The 15,833-nt window shown below is 38.5% G+C and overlaps 2 long non-coding RNA genes across 6 annotated transcripts; both read right to left on the bottom strand.

The window, feature by feature from the left end:
* Nucleotides 1-4,681: 4,681 nt before the first annotated feature.
* On the bottom strand, nt 4,682-6,545 carry LOC139195171 (uncharacterized). The gene is made up of 2 exons (XR_011579805.1): nt 6,427-6,545; nt 4,682-5,101 (listed from the first exon to the last, which is right to left on the bottom strand). It is a non-coding gene; the product is annotated as an uncharacterized lncRNA (long non-coding RNA).
* Nucleotides 6,546-8,090: 1,545 nt separating this feature from the next.
* On the bottom strand, nt 8,091-11,064 carry LOC103433337 (uncharacterized). Of its 5 annotated transcripts, XR_011580079.1 has the most exons (6): nt 10,770-11,063; nt 10,355-10,646; nt 10,157-10,199; nt 9,773-9,813; nt 9,283-9,698; nt 8,091-8,511 (listed from the first exon to the last, which is right to left on the bottom strand). It is a non-coding gene; the product is annotated as an uncharacterized lncRNA (long non-coding RNA). The 5 variants fall into 5 exon arrangements; XR_011580077.1 differs by lacking the exon at nt 9,773-9,813 and having other exon boundaries at nt 10,770-11,064; XR_011580076.1 differs by lacking the exon at nt 9,773-9,813 and having other exon boundaries at nt 9,891-10,199.
* Nucleotides 11,065-15,833: the final 4,769 nt, after the last annotated feature.

Raw genomic sequence — 15,833 nt, 5'->3', positions numbered from 1 at the left:
ATTTTAATGTGGGGTACATTCAACATTTTGTGAGGTGCTAATATAAAATGCCATTATTATTTTGTTTTTTTTTTTTAAGAAGTCATTTTTCCAAGAACATGAGCCCAATACTTCTAATTTCTGAAAGACCGTGGAGCAATTAACCAATATATATATATATATATATATATATATATATATATATATATATATATATATATATATATATATATTGTGTACATTTTAATTTTAGTTTAGGATATATACTTTGGTCTTGAATTGAGGTTTTCCATCTTTTGATTAAATTTTATACATACACTTTTTATAGTCTGATCACAAATCTTGTAGATCTAGTAGTGAGAACTCAAATTTACATGAATTTGTGGTTTAAATATGTATTTGGTATTGGAAGTAGAAGATTCGAAAAACTATATATATAATTTTGGTTAGAACTATAAATTGGCATGAAACGAACCGGAATCAGTATGAACCGAACCGTATGATTTTAGTAATAAATTTAAGCGAAACTGCATTAAATCGAACAGGTGATATTTTTCAGTTCCGATTTGAGGGTGGAACTGGCCAAATCAAAGCGTGCCCACCCCTACTTTTATCTATGTTTGTATTATATCAACGTGTCATGCAACCTAATGAATCTGTAACGACCCGTCCCATATCTTATGGCTTTATGATTTTTAAAGTGTGAATTTACGAAATGCCCTTTGATGTAAAACGTTGACTTTTGTTGACTGCCGCGTCGTGTCACGTGAGATTCATTTCTTGGCGTATACTTGTAGCACTCATTACTACGAACGTGGGGGTGCAAGTGGAATCAAAATTGGAGTTACGATGAACGTTTTACGGAACTATGAAATCAAGGGGCAAAATAGTCAATTCACCATTTTAGATATTAGGGTTATATATTTTATTATTTTTTGTCGTGTGGGGCCCACACCCCACTTTCTCTTCCTCCTTGTGTCATCTCCCTCAAATCTCTCGAACCCTCTCCCTCACCTCTCTTCTCTCAAACTCTCTCCCACTCTCCAAGCACGAACCACCCACACCAACACCAATTTTTGAGTGAAATCCATACCAATATTCCTTGATTTAGGCGTAGCTTGACCTATGGACTTGAATGGTGGCATTGCATGTGAAGATCAAGTACTCAAAAATGAAGAAAGCCAACCATTCCCTCTAAGTGAAAACTCTCCAACGAGTTCTAAATCAAACCCATCCTAAACTATGGAATTTCTCATTTGAGGTAATGTCCTGAAACCCTTATATATCGAATTTGAAGTAGAATTAAGGTTCCTAACTTCTGCAACTCATTTTTAAACATGACGACATTTTTCGACGAGAACCATAGGTTTAAGACCACTTTTTCGGCCACGGTAGGACTTTGTGTTGGTATATTCCTCTTCCTCTTCTCTTAAGCTTCATTTTGGTAGGAAAAGTGTGAAAAATGGTTGAGTTTTGACCCTAAACCGGTCCAACTCATAAGACCTAGAACTCGGATCCAAACCGGATCAAACTCAGCCCAACCTAGCAACTCGGCCTAACCCAACAACCCAAGCTCAGATCCGACCCGACCCGAGCCTGATACCTAGCTTCCACGATTAGCTCGTGGATCCGCACGTAGGAATTGTTGTGGTCAGCGCGTGGAGCACACGCTCTTCTTTCACCGTCCAGGGCAGTGCCAATGAATTTTTTGGCGACCTATCTTGGCGCGAGGCAGCACATGGCATCTCGGGTAGCTATACGGTGGCGACGCGTGCTGCGGCGTGTGGAGGAACCTGAGGTCCCTCTTTGGGTTTTCAATGTGCTGCATCCGAATCCGCTGTCCATTTTCCCAAATTCTATCGTTTTAGTAGAGTTTTACTAAATGGTTTCTAATTGTGTTTAGGTGCATCGGTGGAAGCGACCTTGTTATCCCTAGTTTGAGCAGCTCCCAGGTAACGGAATATTCGTGAGTGGACCCCTTCTCAAATTGCATGTTTTATAAAGTATTAGGATTGTATACATATCATATTTCATGAATTGAGCATGTTTTATATTATGTTTTACGGATTTCCATATTATTGACACACCCCGACCGAAATTGAGGCATGCTGGCCGTCACGTGAGGGTGACGTAGCCATGAGCGTAGAGCAGAAGTGATAGTGATATAAAAATGTGAGTAATTAAAAACCAAAACTAACTAATTTACACTAAGATAACTATAAAAGTGAGCAAAGGTGTTTAAAGTAGTAATGCAAGTACTCAAAGCATAGGTAACCTAGATGCAATCCATCCAGCTAAATATTAAGTATACAAGACATGAAGGAAATTCCTACATTATTTGAAGTCTATCAGAACCGCCGTAGAGTCTTCGTAAGCCACCAACACGTACGTCTAACTAGAACCTGAAAGGGCGCAAAACAGAAAACATGAGTGGGCAAAAACAAAGCTTTTTAAAACCATTTCTCTTTCCAAAAATATAACCCCTCACCGTAAAACCCGTATAATTTCCCAGAAAATAATTATACATACATATTTAGAAATCATGCTCGAGAGTAGTGAAAACCAACAATATGCCATGTCAAGTATCTCATCAATGAAATAAGTAAGCCATGTGAAATAAATCAATGTAAATTGATATGTCAGCCGAAGTCACCTAACATGACCTGTACGGCTAAACCTATAACTCGTCTACCAATTCCTGCACACGAGTCGGAACCACTTAATATGGTCTGTACGACAGGTTGGGTGTAAATAGATAAGTCAAGTGCTACGATCACGAGAAGGCTGTGCGAAGTATCGCAAGTCACCTACGAGTTAGAACCACCTAATGTGGTATGTACGATAGACTGGCACCTACCTTGGATCCAAGGTGAGCGTGTGGTGCGGGAGGTGAACGATCACGTAAAGGCTAGGCCTTGGCCTCGGGCAGAGCACTAACACCGGGGTGTAGGATAATGAGCACTAAATGCATCTAAACATAACCATACACACTGCAATCACTATCATCAATATACACTCACTTGAAGCTTACCTGGGAGCCCGCAACATCATGCAATAATATGCATATCTATACTAATGCATATACTAAAATGTAATGCAATTGACATGGCATTTAAAAATGTAAATCCATTTAAAACAATTTATGGGAAAATGGAAAACATATATACGTATATATAGAAAACCAAAAGCCCACTCATTGGTATGTAGTAGGGTCGTAACCCCCGAGTCTCGCCTGGCTATGCTCGTCCTCCGGAAACGTCTCACCTATATGCGAAACAACTAATTTAACATTAAATTTAAGCACATAACCAAAACCGTGTAATAACTTCTCATACGTTGCTCAATTGGGGTGTTTGAATATACCATCATGGCCTACTTAATACCGCAAGCATTACCATATTTTTAGAAAAAAATTCTGATGTCACACGCCGACCAAGGCACGTGCCTGGCACATTGACGGAATCCCTAACGGCGTTAGGGAATATTCCGTTCAAAAACTAACGGAGTTACCTAACGCCGTCAGTATATTCCGTCAAAGTTGACAGAATATTCCCCTTCTTCTCCGGTGGCTTCGCCAGAGCCGCCGCCGGCCGCTGTGTTACCTCAGAAACTGGAAACTTTTAAAACTTCAATATCTCCCTCATTTCTCAACCAAAATTCACGAATTTTATACGGATTTGAAGCTCTTGAAGTATAGAACACAACCATACCTATTTAAAGTCCTAAAATCGATAGAAAACGGTCGAAAAAATCCTTCAAGATTCCGACTAAACCTACAACTCAGTGAACCTGTGTTTCCCAACGTCCAAATCACTTCAAAACTAGCCTAGGGTCCCTATAGAGTTGGTTAGGACCCTCTATGGACCTTAAAACCTTGTAAAACCTCGGCTATCACATCGGAGTAAACTTCCACCTCGTCGGAGCTCTTAAATTCTCGGGTTTTTTAAGTCATTTCCTTGAGCCAATGGTACTACCAAACTTGGGAAGTCGAGAGGAGTACGAAGATGCTAACCTCAATCCGTGGTGTTTTGATGGTGTTTGAAGGTTGGAGAGCTCGGGTCGTACAGACAAGAGAGAGTGAGAGAGAAGGAATGAGAGATGAGGGTTGCACGTATGTGTGTTACGGGATTGGCCAATTTCAAATGGTCTCAAGCCCTAATTGGGCTATAGAATTTAGGGCTTAAGTAATTGAGTCCAAATGGAAATAAAACCAACCCCAATTCCACTTATTCATTTGTAACATTTATGTTACGAACCCGATTCGGCCCTAACTCACGTCAACACGCTCGTGACGACGTGTACAATTTAATTACGTCAGTGAGAAAAATAATTTAAAACTATATGCATACATCCACGTCACCAAGCAAATGAGGGCATAATTGTCATTTTCACACATTCGGGGAGAAAATATATATTTATTCGAGACGGGTCGTCACATTTATGGTTTACGGAGAATATGTGATTTATTTAAATTACTTTCACGAAATATTTATAATTTATCAAATGTACATTTTACTAAAGGATATAAATTATGGGATATTCGTATGTGAAATTCTGTGCACTTACGAATATGAATTATCATGGGTTTATGAGATGAGGTTGTGAGCTTTTGAGCTTTGGTGATTTGGTATGATTTTTTAGATATGTTTTCGGTGCTTATCTAGTGGGTTATCATATAGCACATACACACAACACGGGTATGTAGACGTCTATGGCCATAAGACACAGTTAAGTATATTTATGTCATACCCCCAACTTCACTGGTGAAACCAGTGTCGGACAGTTTCAATAGCCACTGCTAGTGTCAGTGTGTTATGTTATATGTATATACATATTATCAGTGACACACCCTGACCTAGAAAGTCTCACTTGGACTTCGAATCGAGTTGTGCTGGCCAACACCTGAAAGGTGACGAAACCATAAAGTGTAATGTAGTGGAAAAAGAATGTGAATAAATTTAAACCTAAAAGTGCCTAAACAAAGGAGTGCGGGAGTGAGCTTCACACGTGATGTTAGAGCATAAGACAATATAATGAATAGGATAAGGGTTATACCACTAATGATAACCATCACCTGAGATTTACCAGAATCCTCGTTTATACGTAAGCACATCTACTAAACCTGGAGGGGCGAAAAACAAAGTTAAGTGGGTTAGCAACACAACGTTTTGTAAAAACCTTTATTTTCGAATATACTAACCCCTCGCCGTAAGACAAGTATAGTTTCCTTAAAACATACTACGTAAGTATGTAAACAATAATACAACAGCATTATAACTGGAAATATGCCAAGTCATGATATATAAATGCCACAATAATAAAATCATGTGATAATCAAGTATAGCTAAGTGCTCATCCATCTAAGCTGACACACAAGTTCGAACAGATAATTTCTGACACGAACAGGACTGGGTGTAATCAATATGCTCTAGTACTACGATCACGTGAACGCTGGTGCAGAAGCACGATCACATACAAGTCGGATTGCCTAATGCAATTTACCCGACAGGACTGGCACCTAACTTGGATCTAAGTAGATCGAACGGTGTGATGTGAACATACACATGAAGGACTGGCCTTGGCCCTAGGGCGAGTACTAACACTGGTGCAGCAAGATGAGCATGTACAAATACGTATGAATGTCATGATAGTAATATCTCAACCATATAGCAGCATTTATCACAATTCATATCACAATAATGATACTAGGCAATATAAGCGTAAAATGAAGTAAATACGCATTCATGGAAACTATAATATGTATAGGTATAAAAACAAACTGCCCACTCACAAGTACGTCGCTAGGTCGTAGCCCCCGAGCCTAGCCTGGCCCCGCAATTCCTCGGGATACGTTTCCCTTATATGTGAAATAACTAAAATAGAATTAATTAAAGCACATATACGGAAACCTAAATAAAACCCCCATAGTTTGCTCAAACCTAGGGTTTAAATATATGAAATCGATTTACTCGACGTCATGGACACACATGTCGGCTGGAGGTCGGACATGCCGTCACGTGCCACCATAAGGGGCTGCACAACTTGCCACGTGCTGCACGCGCTAATGGCATATAGGTGGTCAAGCGCGTTCACGCGCCTACGAGTACGCGTGTACTCGCTTTCTCCACGATTTTCTGCAGTTTTTGCAGATTTTTGGGCCAACTTCCCGAGGCCTTAATGAGCTCGATTCTCAACCAAAAACACTTCTACAAAGCCAAATTAAAGTTAGGAATGTGATGAATCGATCCATTTTCACAGAAGGTTCAAGTGTGGTCCGTGTTATCCAGAAACGTGGTCTGAAAGTGGCCAAATGACCACGGCCAAACTTTTCCAGAAAGTTGGAAATTTCTTCCCAACTTCCAGAGTTGAGTTTTAACTCGAAAGTTAACCAAATTCGATGATTCAAAAGCCTTTTTGAAGTTAAGAATGTAGAGAATAAGTCTATACCTATTAGATGCTCAATCGTGGTCTGTGTTGGTCGGGGAAATGGTTTGAAAGTGGCCTGATGGCCATGGTTCTCCTCCAAAAATCTGGGGTGTTTCTTTCTTCAAATCGATTTTGCATCAAATCGTCAACAAGAAAAACCTATAACCTAGTGATTGTTGCATGACAACAAAAAGGGTATAAGAAAGAGGGTTCTCGTGGCCTACCTTGATCAGAAAATGAAGTTTCGCTGGAGAAGGAAAGTGAACAGTGGCAGTGGTCATTGACAGTGTAAGTCCTAGTTCTTAGGTTGAGAAACTCGCATATCTCATCGGAGCAACCCTGCTAGTAGTGGTGATAGTAATGTGGCATGACAGAGGTGGAGGAACTCGTCGGAGCGACGTTTGTGTGGTGGCGGTGTCCCTATGGTTATTCACCAAGAGAGAGAGTTTGAAATGAGAGCTTTAAGTGAAAGAGAGCACCTTCTAATTTCTGATTAGGTGCAAGGTTGAGGGAAAACAATTTGATTGGTGGAGAGGAAAAGAAGGAAAAAGAAAAAGTTTGATGGTTGATGGGTGTGAAAGAAGGGATCGGATCCCTTTTAAGGATTGGATGGATTTGTACAATTTTTAATGTACAACTATATCTTTTCAACAATGTTTCGACACCATAAATTTGTACGCGCGTGTACAAAATTACCTGTGACTAACGTACTTTAACAGAGCGTAACTCTTTCGTTACAAATCCGATTCAAGTCTAACACGCACTCACGCATTCATAGCGACGAGTACTATTTTAGTATGAAATCGGGAAAATGAAACTGAAAGCCGAAAACCACGTCCACGTCAGATTCCACTTTTGTCCAAAAAGGGTATGACCGTCAAATTACACCAACAAAAAGAAAATTACAATGAAAAGTAGGGACGAGTCGTCACAATCAGACCCTTTAACAAGAGGGATCCTCATTTTTCTAAAAAAATGGGGACACCCTCTTGACCGTTGGATTGGCATTAATGAAATTGTGTGGTTGAAATTAAATCACAGGCCACACAATTTCATTAAAAGCCAATCTAACGGTCAAGAGGGTGTTTCCATTTTTTTAGAAAAATAGGGATCCCTCTTGTTTAAATGATTCCTATATATATATTCTTTGGCATAACCCAGAGTTGTACAGCTTCACATTCGGATGATAGGGCCTACCATGTTTCTTCACTGGCGTAACCCAGTGTCTTACAGCTTCACCTTCGGGTGATGGACAGGTTATGCCTTTGGGCGACTATGATACCCCTAGTTGAGTACATAATTGATGTGATTTACAGATGTTTTATGGATTTGCCTTTGAGCGGCTATACTACCATCTCTGAGCACTGTTTTATATGTACGTGTTTTATGAACATTTTTCTTGGCATGCTAGAGTTTTCAGGAAAAGCCTATTATGTTGTATTCACTAGTACAAAAAAGACTTTGCGCGACATATGTCCTTCGTCGCGCAAAGTCAAAAAAGAGTTGCGCAAAAATTAGTCCAACGAACCTTCGTCGCGCATCCACCGTCGCGCCAAGGCAATGACAGTAAGGTTTGCGCGACGAAGAATTGACCTACATCGCGCAAATCTTTTTTTTTTTTTGGCAAAATTTTTTTTTATTTAATTTTTAATAAATACTGTAATTAAATTCTAAACAATAATTAATAAACCAAGAAAAAGTATTTAATTATAAAATATATGAAAATGTACATACAAGATGTCTGAACAAAAAAGACAAAACTACAAGTCTTCTAGGTTCAATACATCATGCTATTGGGTATCGACTGGGCGAAGCGGCTGGGAAGTCGAAGGTGGAGCAAGATCAGGTGCTGCCATCAGGATTTGGAGGCCGGACATCGCTAAGGCCCGTACAATCATACTCATCTTCTCGTCCTGGGCCCTAATGTGCCCGACTCTGGAGGACGAAGAAGAGTGATCAGAAGGCTCCGGCTCCAACAAACAATTCATTCGAGAGACATCACAATGATCGACCAGGGCAGTGCTTACGTTGTTGCGCGATGCTCAACCAGAATATGCCCTGCACCTAGAGCTGCCTCACGTACAGACTCATTTTCATCCGCAAGACCTGTACAAGTACAAGATCCCAATAAGTTTAAATAGTGCACCAAAGTCCTATAGTGATACATGATACCATATTTTACAGACTACCATCCACAAACTGTACTTACCATCTAAAATACCATATTTCACTAAATACCTTGAAAGTAAAATGGGTCGAGAATCATTTAATTAACCGATAAAAAAAGCATACGATGGATGAAATAAATGGCCTAAAAAGTTATGACATTATAATTCACAGCATAAATAATTGGCTTGTAATTATTAACAGTATCAATGAAAGCTGATCTAAACTTAGTGGGAATGGAGTGAAAGGAAATCAATGTATATTTCAGTTACCAAGTATGCAAAAGAAAACTCTTATTTTCAATATACAAAAAGATACATTTAAGTTACCAGATATGCATATGACCATGTTCCCAGCTTTTCAAGCATGCAATTCAATTTCCGTTTACAAATTAACAATTAATATGAGATGTAATGGAAGTTTAAAAGTGCTCAGACAAAAAAATAAATAAATAATTTCTTATTTTAAAGAGTAAAACTGATCTCGCTCAACCCTTGAGCTGCTCCAGAGCGCTCATCAGATTTAAGTGTATCAAACTAACACCATAGCACACCATGTTGCAACTGTATACTACTTTGGAAACCAACACGGCTGCACCCACACAAATTCGAAACCCACACGTGTTCGCGTCTTCACGTTAAGAGGCGCTTAGACTATCGATGATAATATTCATAATCAATCGCAGTCAGTCAACAAACAAATTCAAATTACCTCAAGTTGGGCTGAAATGAATCTTGGCACAGCCAAACAATCTTGCTGGCATGCCCCCTAACAAACTTCAGTCGGAGAAAGCTTGTTTCTAGATTTCTCTGACCTTCCCGGGTCAATCTTCCCCCATTCTTGGGATCATATAGTGAGCTGGGGTTGCTATACAAACACCGGCCAATGCCACTGTATCGACGTCCATCAAACAAAAAATCTTCTAGAGAAAAATATTGCAATTTTCCTTAGCTTCCAAAATGAATAGCAAGGTGTCTGATGTTCCCGCCACTGAAATCCCCAAAAGGTTAAGAAGCAGAAAGCCTCTTCCTAAGAGGAGGCAGATCAAATAAAAAATAGCTGCAAATGCTATCCATTTCATAGTCTCCGTGCTCTCCAAGGCCTCTTCAGATTGATTGCAAACGTCGCTGCAGGAAAACCCATATTTAGTGAGAGCTAGAGCAGTAGAAAAAGTTTCGTATCATGATCAGTTGATCACTACCTTCTCAATGTATTTATCTCTTCCTGTATATCATTTTGTTTCTGTTCACTTGGAAAAAAGAGAAAAATAGAACTTAGAACAACAACAAGAAGATGTCAAGGAAATGGCTACGTCTTACTTTGATCACTGTCACACATAATTCAACAGAAAATGTAAGCCGGTCGTACAAACCAAACCCAACCCCGCCACACCCATCAGGACGTTCTTCGTGAAGTTGAATTTGCTTTTCCATTTTCAATTCTGAATTGTTAGCATTTTTAGCCATTTTACTGTTGCAGCAAGTGTTATTTTCATCTCTTTCTCTTTCCTTGGGGATCAGTCTATTCAACCATGCGATGCAACACCAAATCCAAATATACAAATAATAGAACAAGATAGCTTCACCTGTAGGTAGCAACATGGCGGGTTTGACATTTCCAAGGTCTCCCTAAAAACAAGGGCATTAATTAGAAAAAAAATATCAATACATATACACAAATGGATTATGTTCTGCTCCCTGCTACCTGCACAACTTGCATTAAAAGTAATATAATCATCTATTGACATTGTCAAAAAAATAATAAGAAGTCACCAAATCCTCACCAGTGTTTTAGAATATGGGTCCTCCCCTGGTCCTTTCAGCCAATCTGGCAAAGAAAACCAGGGACCAGAACCGAGGTCCACCGTGGAGCATTAAACTATGTATAATACTTTTAATTAGCCACCAAATCATCACACAAATTCAAATGTCTCAAGTTGAGCTGAAAGGAGTCTTGTACAGCAACACATTCTAGCTGGCATGACCCCTAACAAACACCGGTCTCTGAAACCAACACGGCTGCACCCACCATAATTCGAACCCCACATAACCTCAAACCCTCACAAATCTGAAACCCTATCAAATCAGAACCAACATCCAATTTTATCTGGAGATTTCGACAAAGTACTCAGAAATCAACATGCAATTTGACCCTAAACCCTAAATAACAAAAACCCATTGAAAATCAGAAACCCTTACCTTGATTTTGGGACTTGATTCGCTTCGGCTTCGAGATTCGCGTGGCTGCCCGTCGTTTAGAACGAGAGGGAGAGAGACAACCGACAGAGTAGTGGTGGTGGTTGGATTCGAGATTGTGAAGAGGAAAGACAGGTCTGGGTTCAAGATTTGGGGTTCAAGGTTGTGAAGAGGAGAGAGAGGTCTACGGGAAAGAGAGAGGGAGAGATGAGCGAGAGGGAAGAGAGAGGTCTACGGGAAGAGAGAGGTCTATGGGCTTCAAGGTTGCCAAACTTGGAAAATTGAAAAAACAAGGCCTATGTTTCACTATTGCACAGCCAATATAATCACGATTAGCGCGACATAGGTATACAATTTGACGTCGTGTAATGTATTTGTTTTTTAAATATTATAGAAATTGTTGAAAATGTGACTTAATTCTTTTCAAATTTAAATTTGTTTACATAAATACCACAATAATATATTTTTTTAACAAAAATCCATAATAATTTTTTTTTACAAATATATCATTCAATTTCTTAAGTGTTATAAGTACAAAATAAATAAATTAAAATCTACTTAGTAAATATATATATATATATATATATATATATATATATATATATCATTGAACTTGATGGGAAACGCATTGTACGAAACTAGTTTCAAAGATCCAACCATCAAACTTATTTGTATATGGTTTGAGATCGCATCCGCCAAAAATCGCAAAAAACAAAAATGCAGAGATCAAGTAACGAAATAAAATTTTTTAATGGTTATAAATGAAAAAGCACGATTTAACTGTAGTTTTAACTCTGATTTTGATGATTTTTACAACTATACTCCTAGATCCTATATGAATACAATGAACTAATTCGATCGTCAATTTAAAATATTTACACAAGTTGATACCACAAAATCTTATGTTATACTTAATGAACGTATAAATAAACTCAAAGTGTTAGTGAATCTATTGTTTTGATGGGAAACACATTGTACGAAACCAGTCTCAACGATCCAACCGTCAAACTTGTTCGTATATGCTTCAAGATCGCATACGCAAAAAATTGCAAAAAACAAACATGTAGAGATTATGTAACGGGAAAAACCTTTTCGACGGTTATAAACAAAAAATCACCACTTAATGGTAGTTTTAACTCCGATTTTGATGATTTTTTACAGCTACACTCATTGATCCTATATGAATACAATGAACTAATTTGATCGTCAATTTAAAATATTTACACTAGTGGATATCATAAAATCTTATGTTATACTTAATGAAAGTATAAAATAAACTCAAAGTATTAGTGAATCTATTGTTTTGATGGGATACGCATTGTACGAAACTAGTTTCAATGATCCAACGGTAAAAAATGTTTATATATACTTCGAGATCACATATGCCAAAAATTGCAAAAACAAACATTCAGATATCAAGTAACGGGACAAACCTTTTCGATGGCGATAAACGAAAAATCCCAATTTAACGGTTATTTTAACTCCGATTTTGATGATTTTTTACAACTACACTCCTTAACCCTATATGAATACAATGAACTAATTCGATCGTCAATTTAAAACATTTGCACAAGTGGATACCACAAAAGAAAAAGACAATGCAAGAACCCCAAAAGAAAAGCAAAAGGGAAAACAAACAAAAAACACTTAGCGCGACGAAGACCTACGTCGTGCAAAGTGTTTTTTTTTTCTCTTATGAACTAATTCGATCATCGATTTAAAACATTTACACAAATGGGTACCACAAAATCTTATGTTATATTTAATGAAAGTATAAATAAACTCCAAATGTTAGTTAATCTATTGTTTTGATGCGATACGCATTCTATGAAACTAGTTTCAACGATCTAACTGTCAAAATTGTTTGTATATGCTTTGAGATCACATACCCCAAAAATTGCAAAACACAAATATTCAGAGATTATGTAACGGGACAAACCTTTTTTACGGTTATAAACAAAAATCACGATTTAACAGTAATTTTAACTCCGATTTTGATAATTTTTTACAATTACACTCATTGATCTTATATGAATACAATGAACTAATTCAACCGTCAATTTAAAACATTTACACAAGTGGATACCACAAAAGAAAAAGGTATTGCAAGAACCCCAAAAGAAAAGCAAAAGGGGAAAAAAATAAAAACTTTGCACGACGTAGGTACGCCTGCGCCGTGCAAAATAGCTTTGCGCGACTTAGGTGCCCTTGCCCCCGCAAAGTTGGGAAAAAATGGGTAAAGCAACTTGGTTTGGCACCAAAATCCTGCGCGATGCAAAAAACGTCACGCAAACATACTTTGCACGACGAAATTTGCTGCGTCGCGCAAACATGTTTTTGTACTAGTGATTATATGAGTTTTCAAAATAGGAGGTTAGTATGTTCAGAAAGAAAATGTTTTTCCTATTATTAGTATTATTATTATAAACTTTGGTCCACTTACCCTTTGTTTTGCGGCCCCTTCAGGAGTTAGAATCGTGGCATTCAATCCCAACGTCACGGCATTTTCGCATAGGTATCTTCGAGTCTTCTCAGCATAGGACCCACTCCATTATTCTTACATTTTTTTAATTGTAATTTTTTCACATTATTCTTAATTAGTTGTATGCTCTGAACATGTTTCCGCACTGGCATAATTCTTTCTAATTACCTATTTTATTTGTATGCGTGTTAATATGGCTTCGTCACCCTCGGGTGTCGGCTAGCCTTGCCCATCCTGGTATTTGGGGATATCGGGGTCGGGGGGGGGAGGGGGGGGTGACAGAATCAGTTGGGAAAAAAACAAAATTAGAAACAAAATGATAATGAGCATGTGTGAGTGTATGTTCCGTTTCAAGTTTTAAGTTTAACCGAAACAACCCACAACGTCACCACTTTAATGTATGCTTTGATAACCGTCTTTTATGGTTGTATGTTTAACTTTCAATTTTTCCATTGACGGTGCTTATAGTGGTCTGTTTTGATTCATTTTATTAGCTTATGAGAGTTAGGGATGTAATTATAAGACCTCGTGGTTTTAAGTGGATCGAGATAGGAATAAGAATTAGAATCTTCTCATGCATTCACTAACACAAAATTCTGACTCCACTACTGTTTATGATGGGCGGTAAAGTTATATTAGGGACTTAGCGTAGATACCTTACTCTTCCCAGTTTGTCCGATTTCCGCATAATGGCATCGGATTTAGCTTCCTCTAAAACTATAGTTGAAAACTTTAGCAATGACATATGGATTTTAACACTGATGACTTGGTATAATTTAATCTTTTGGATGATCAATAGTGAGAATCCAATTGCATCACATCCTCTTTTTAAAAAAAACCCACGAGGAGCTGCCTCCGATAGGACGCAACGACGTAACTTTTTTTACGATTGTGAAACTGATTGCTGTTCATCGTAGCAATAATTTTCCCCTCGAATACCAATCTGCTGCAGCAACTGCTTCTTATTTTTTTGTTTCCGGGGCAGGATCTTTGGTTATGGTGATTGACCATTGAGAAAGATGGAGTAATTAGATTGATTTGTTCTAAAAAAAAATGCATTGGTTTGTTCTCAAAAGGAAGGTGGAGTATTTCGAAAATGCTTTGGTTATTGCAAAAATGGCAGAGAAAGATATTGGTATGAGAACATATGCCTCGAGTCCTAATTCTCCCTCTTCTTAATCTGTTGTTGATCAATTACACGAGACCCCTTTCATTGGGAAGGCAGCAAATGGGGAGCTCCTCATCCCCTGCATTAAAGCTCTTGGGAATTTGGCCAAGACATTTGAGGCATCAGAAACAACGATAATCGGTGCATTGGTCCAACTTCTTCATGGACCAGAAGTTGTGATCGCCGAGGCTTGCGTTGTGCTCATTAAATTTGTATGTATAGACAATTATTTTCACCTTGATCATGCCAAGGCAATAGTGAATTTGAGATGCTAACCGTCAAGCTCCTGTATTATGGGGATCAAACGGTTCGGTTTTCCGCGTCGGTTCTAATATGCTACATTGTACATGTATCAGTAACTCATGAGAAACTTGCTACGTCTGGAGTGCTCATCATACTTCACTGCACATCGACCACCAATCTTATCGCTCAAGGTCAAGCTCTCCTTGATGGTCTGAAGGCTGCTCGCAAGGGGATTTTCTTGCTTGGATGTGGAGATGGTGATTCTAAGGTCCCTGTTGATGCTTTGAATGGGAACTCCTCTATCCTTAGCAGCTATCTACTTTGGAAGCCGAAATTCAGAAACTTGCTTGCTACCTTCAAGACATTTCATTCCGTCATATCTTTCGTGAATCTAGTTTTGTGGTGGATGCTCTAACTAGTGTTGGCCATTTGTCTTCTGATGTTCATATGAGGTGGCAAAATCTTCCTGTTGAGGCTCGTCCTACTTGGTTTTGGGACTTTTATAGGCATGCACAATCCCCAGTGACCTAGAAAAGGTGAATTTTTGGGACCAACCCTAGAAAAGCAAAACCTAAATTAGATTAGTGCAAGCAAAAATGCCTATAACAAAAGGACGAAGACCTAAATGAACTACAAATGGATGAGAGACTAGAAAAACACGAGGAAAAAAAACACCAAGATGCAAAGAAATAAAATTTCTAGAGCGTACTACTGAATAGAGAAGTTTTCCTCACTCGGGAAATTAAGGGAACACTACCTCAACCTATATGCTCCACTCACAAAGCTTCAACATACAAACTTCAACAAAAGAAAATTCAAAGAACTTAGCGAAGAAGGCTTTGGTGTATTTAACACAATACGTTGAAATGAAGGAAAGCTTATTTATTGATATTCCCGATAAGTTACAAATATGTACATATACTTGAGTCAAAATAAACAAACAAGAGGGAGCCTTCACAAAGGTTGCTTAGGAGAAGTCTCAGCAGTCGGTAGAGCCCCAGAAAGGGAAGGCACCGGAGGGGGATCATTCGGAGCCTCAGTACTGGACAAAACCCTAGAAGGAGGAGGCATCAGATATTGATCATTTGGAGCCTCATTACGCGGTACAGCCCCAGAAGACGAAGGCAATAAATGCCTTTGGAACAAACCCACAAATCTCTGATGATCAAGTAAA

The sequence above is a fragment of the Malus domestica genome, chromosome 04 (genome assembly GCF_042453785.1).
Source record: "Malus domestica chromosome 04, GDT2T_hap1".
Taxonomy (NCBI): Eukaryota; Viridiplantae; Streptophyta; class Magnoliopsida; order Rosales; family Rosaceae; genus Malus; species Malus domestica.
The sequence above is the reverse complement of the archived record's forward strand: the minus strand, read 5'-3'. Positions and strand labels throughout refer to the sequence as shown.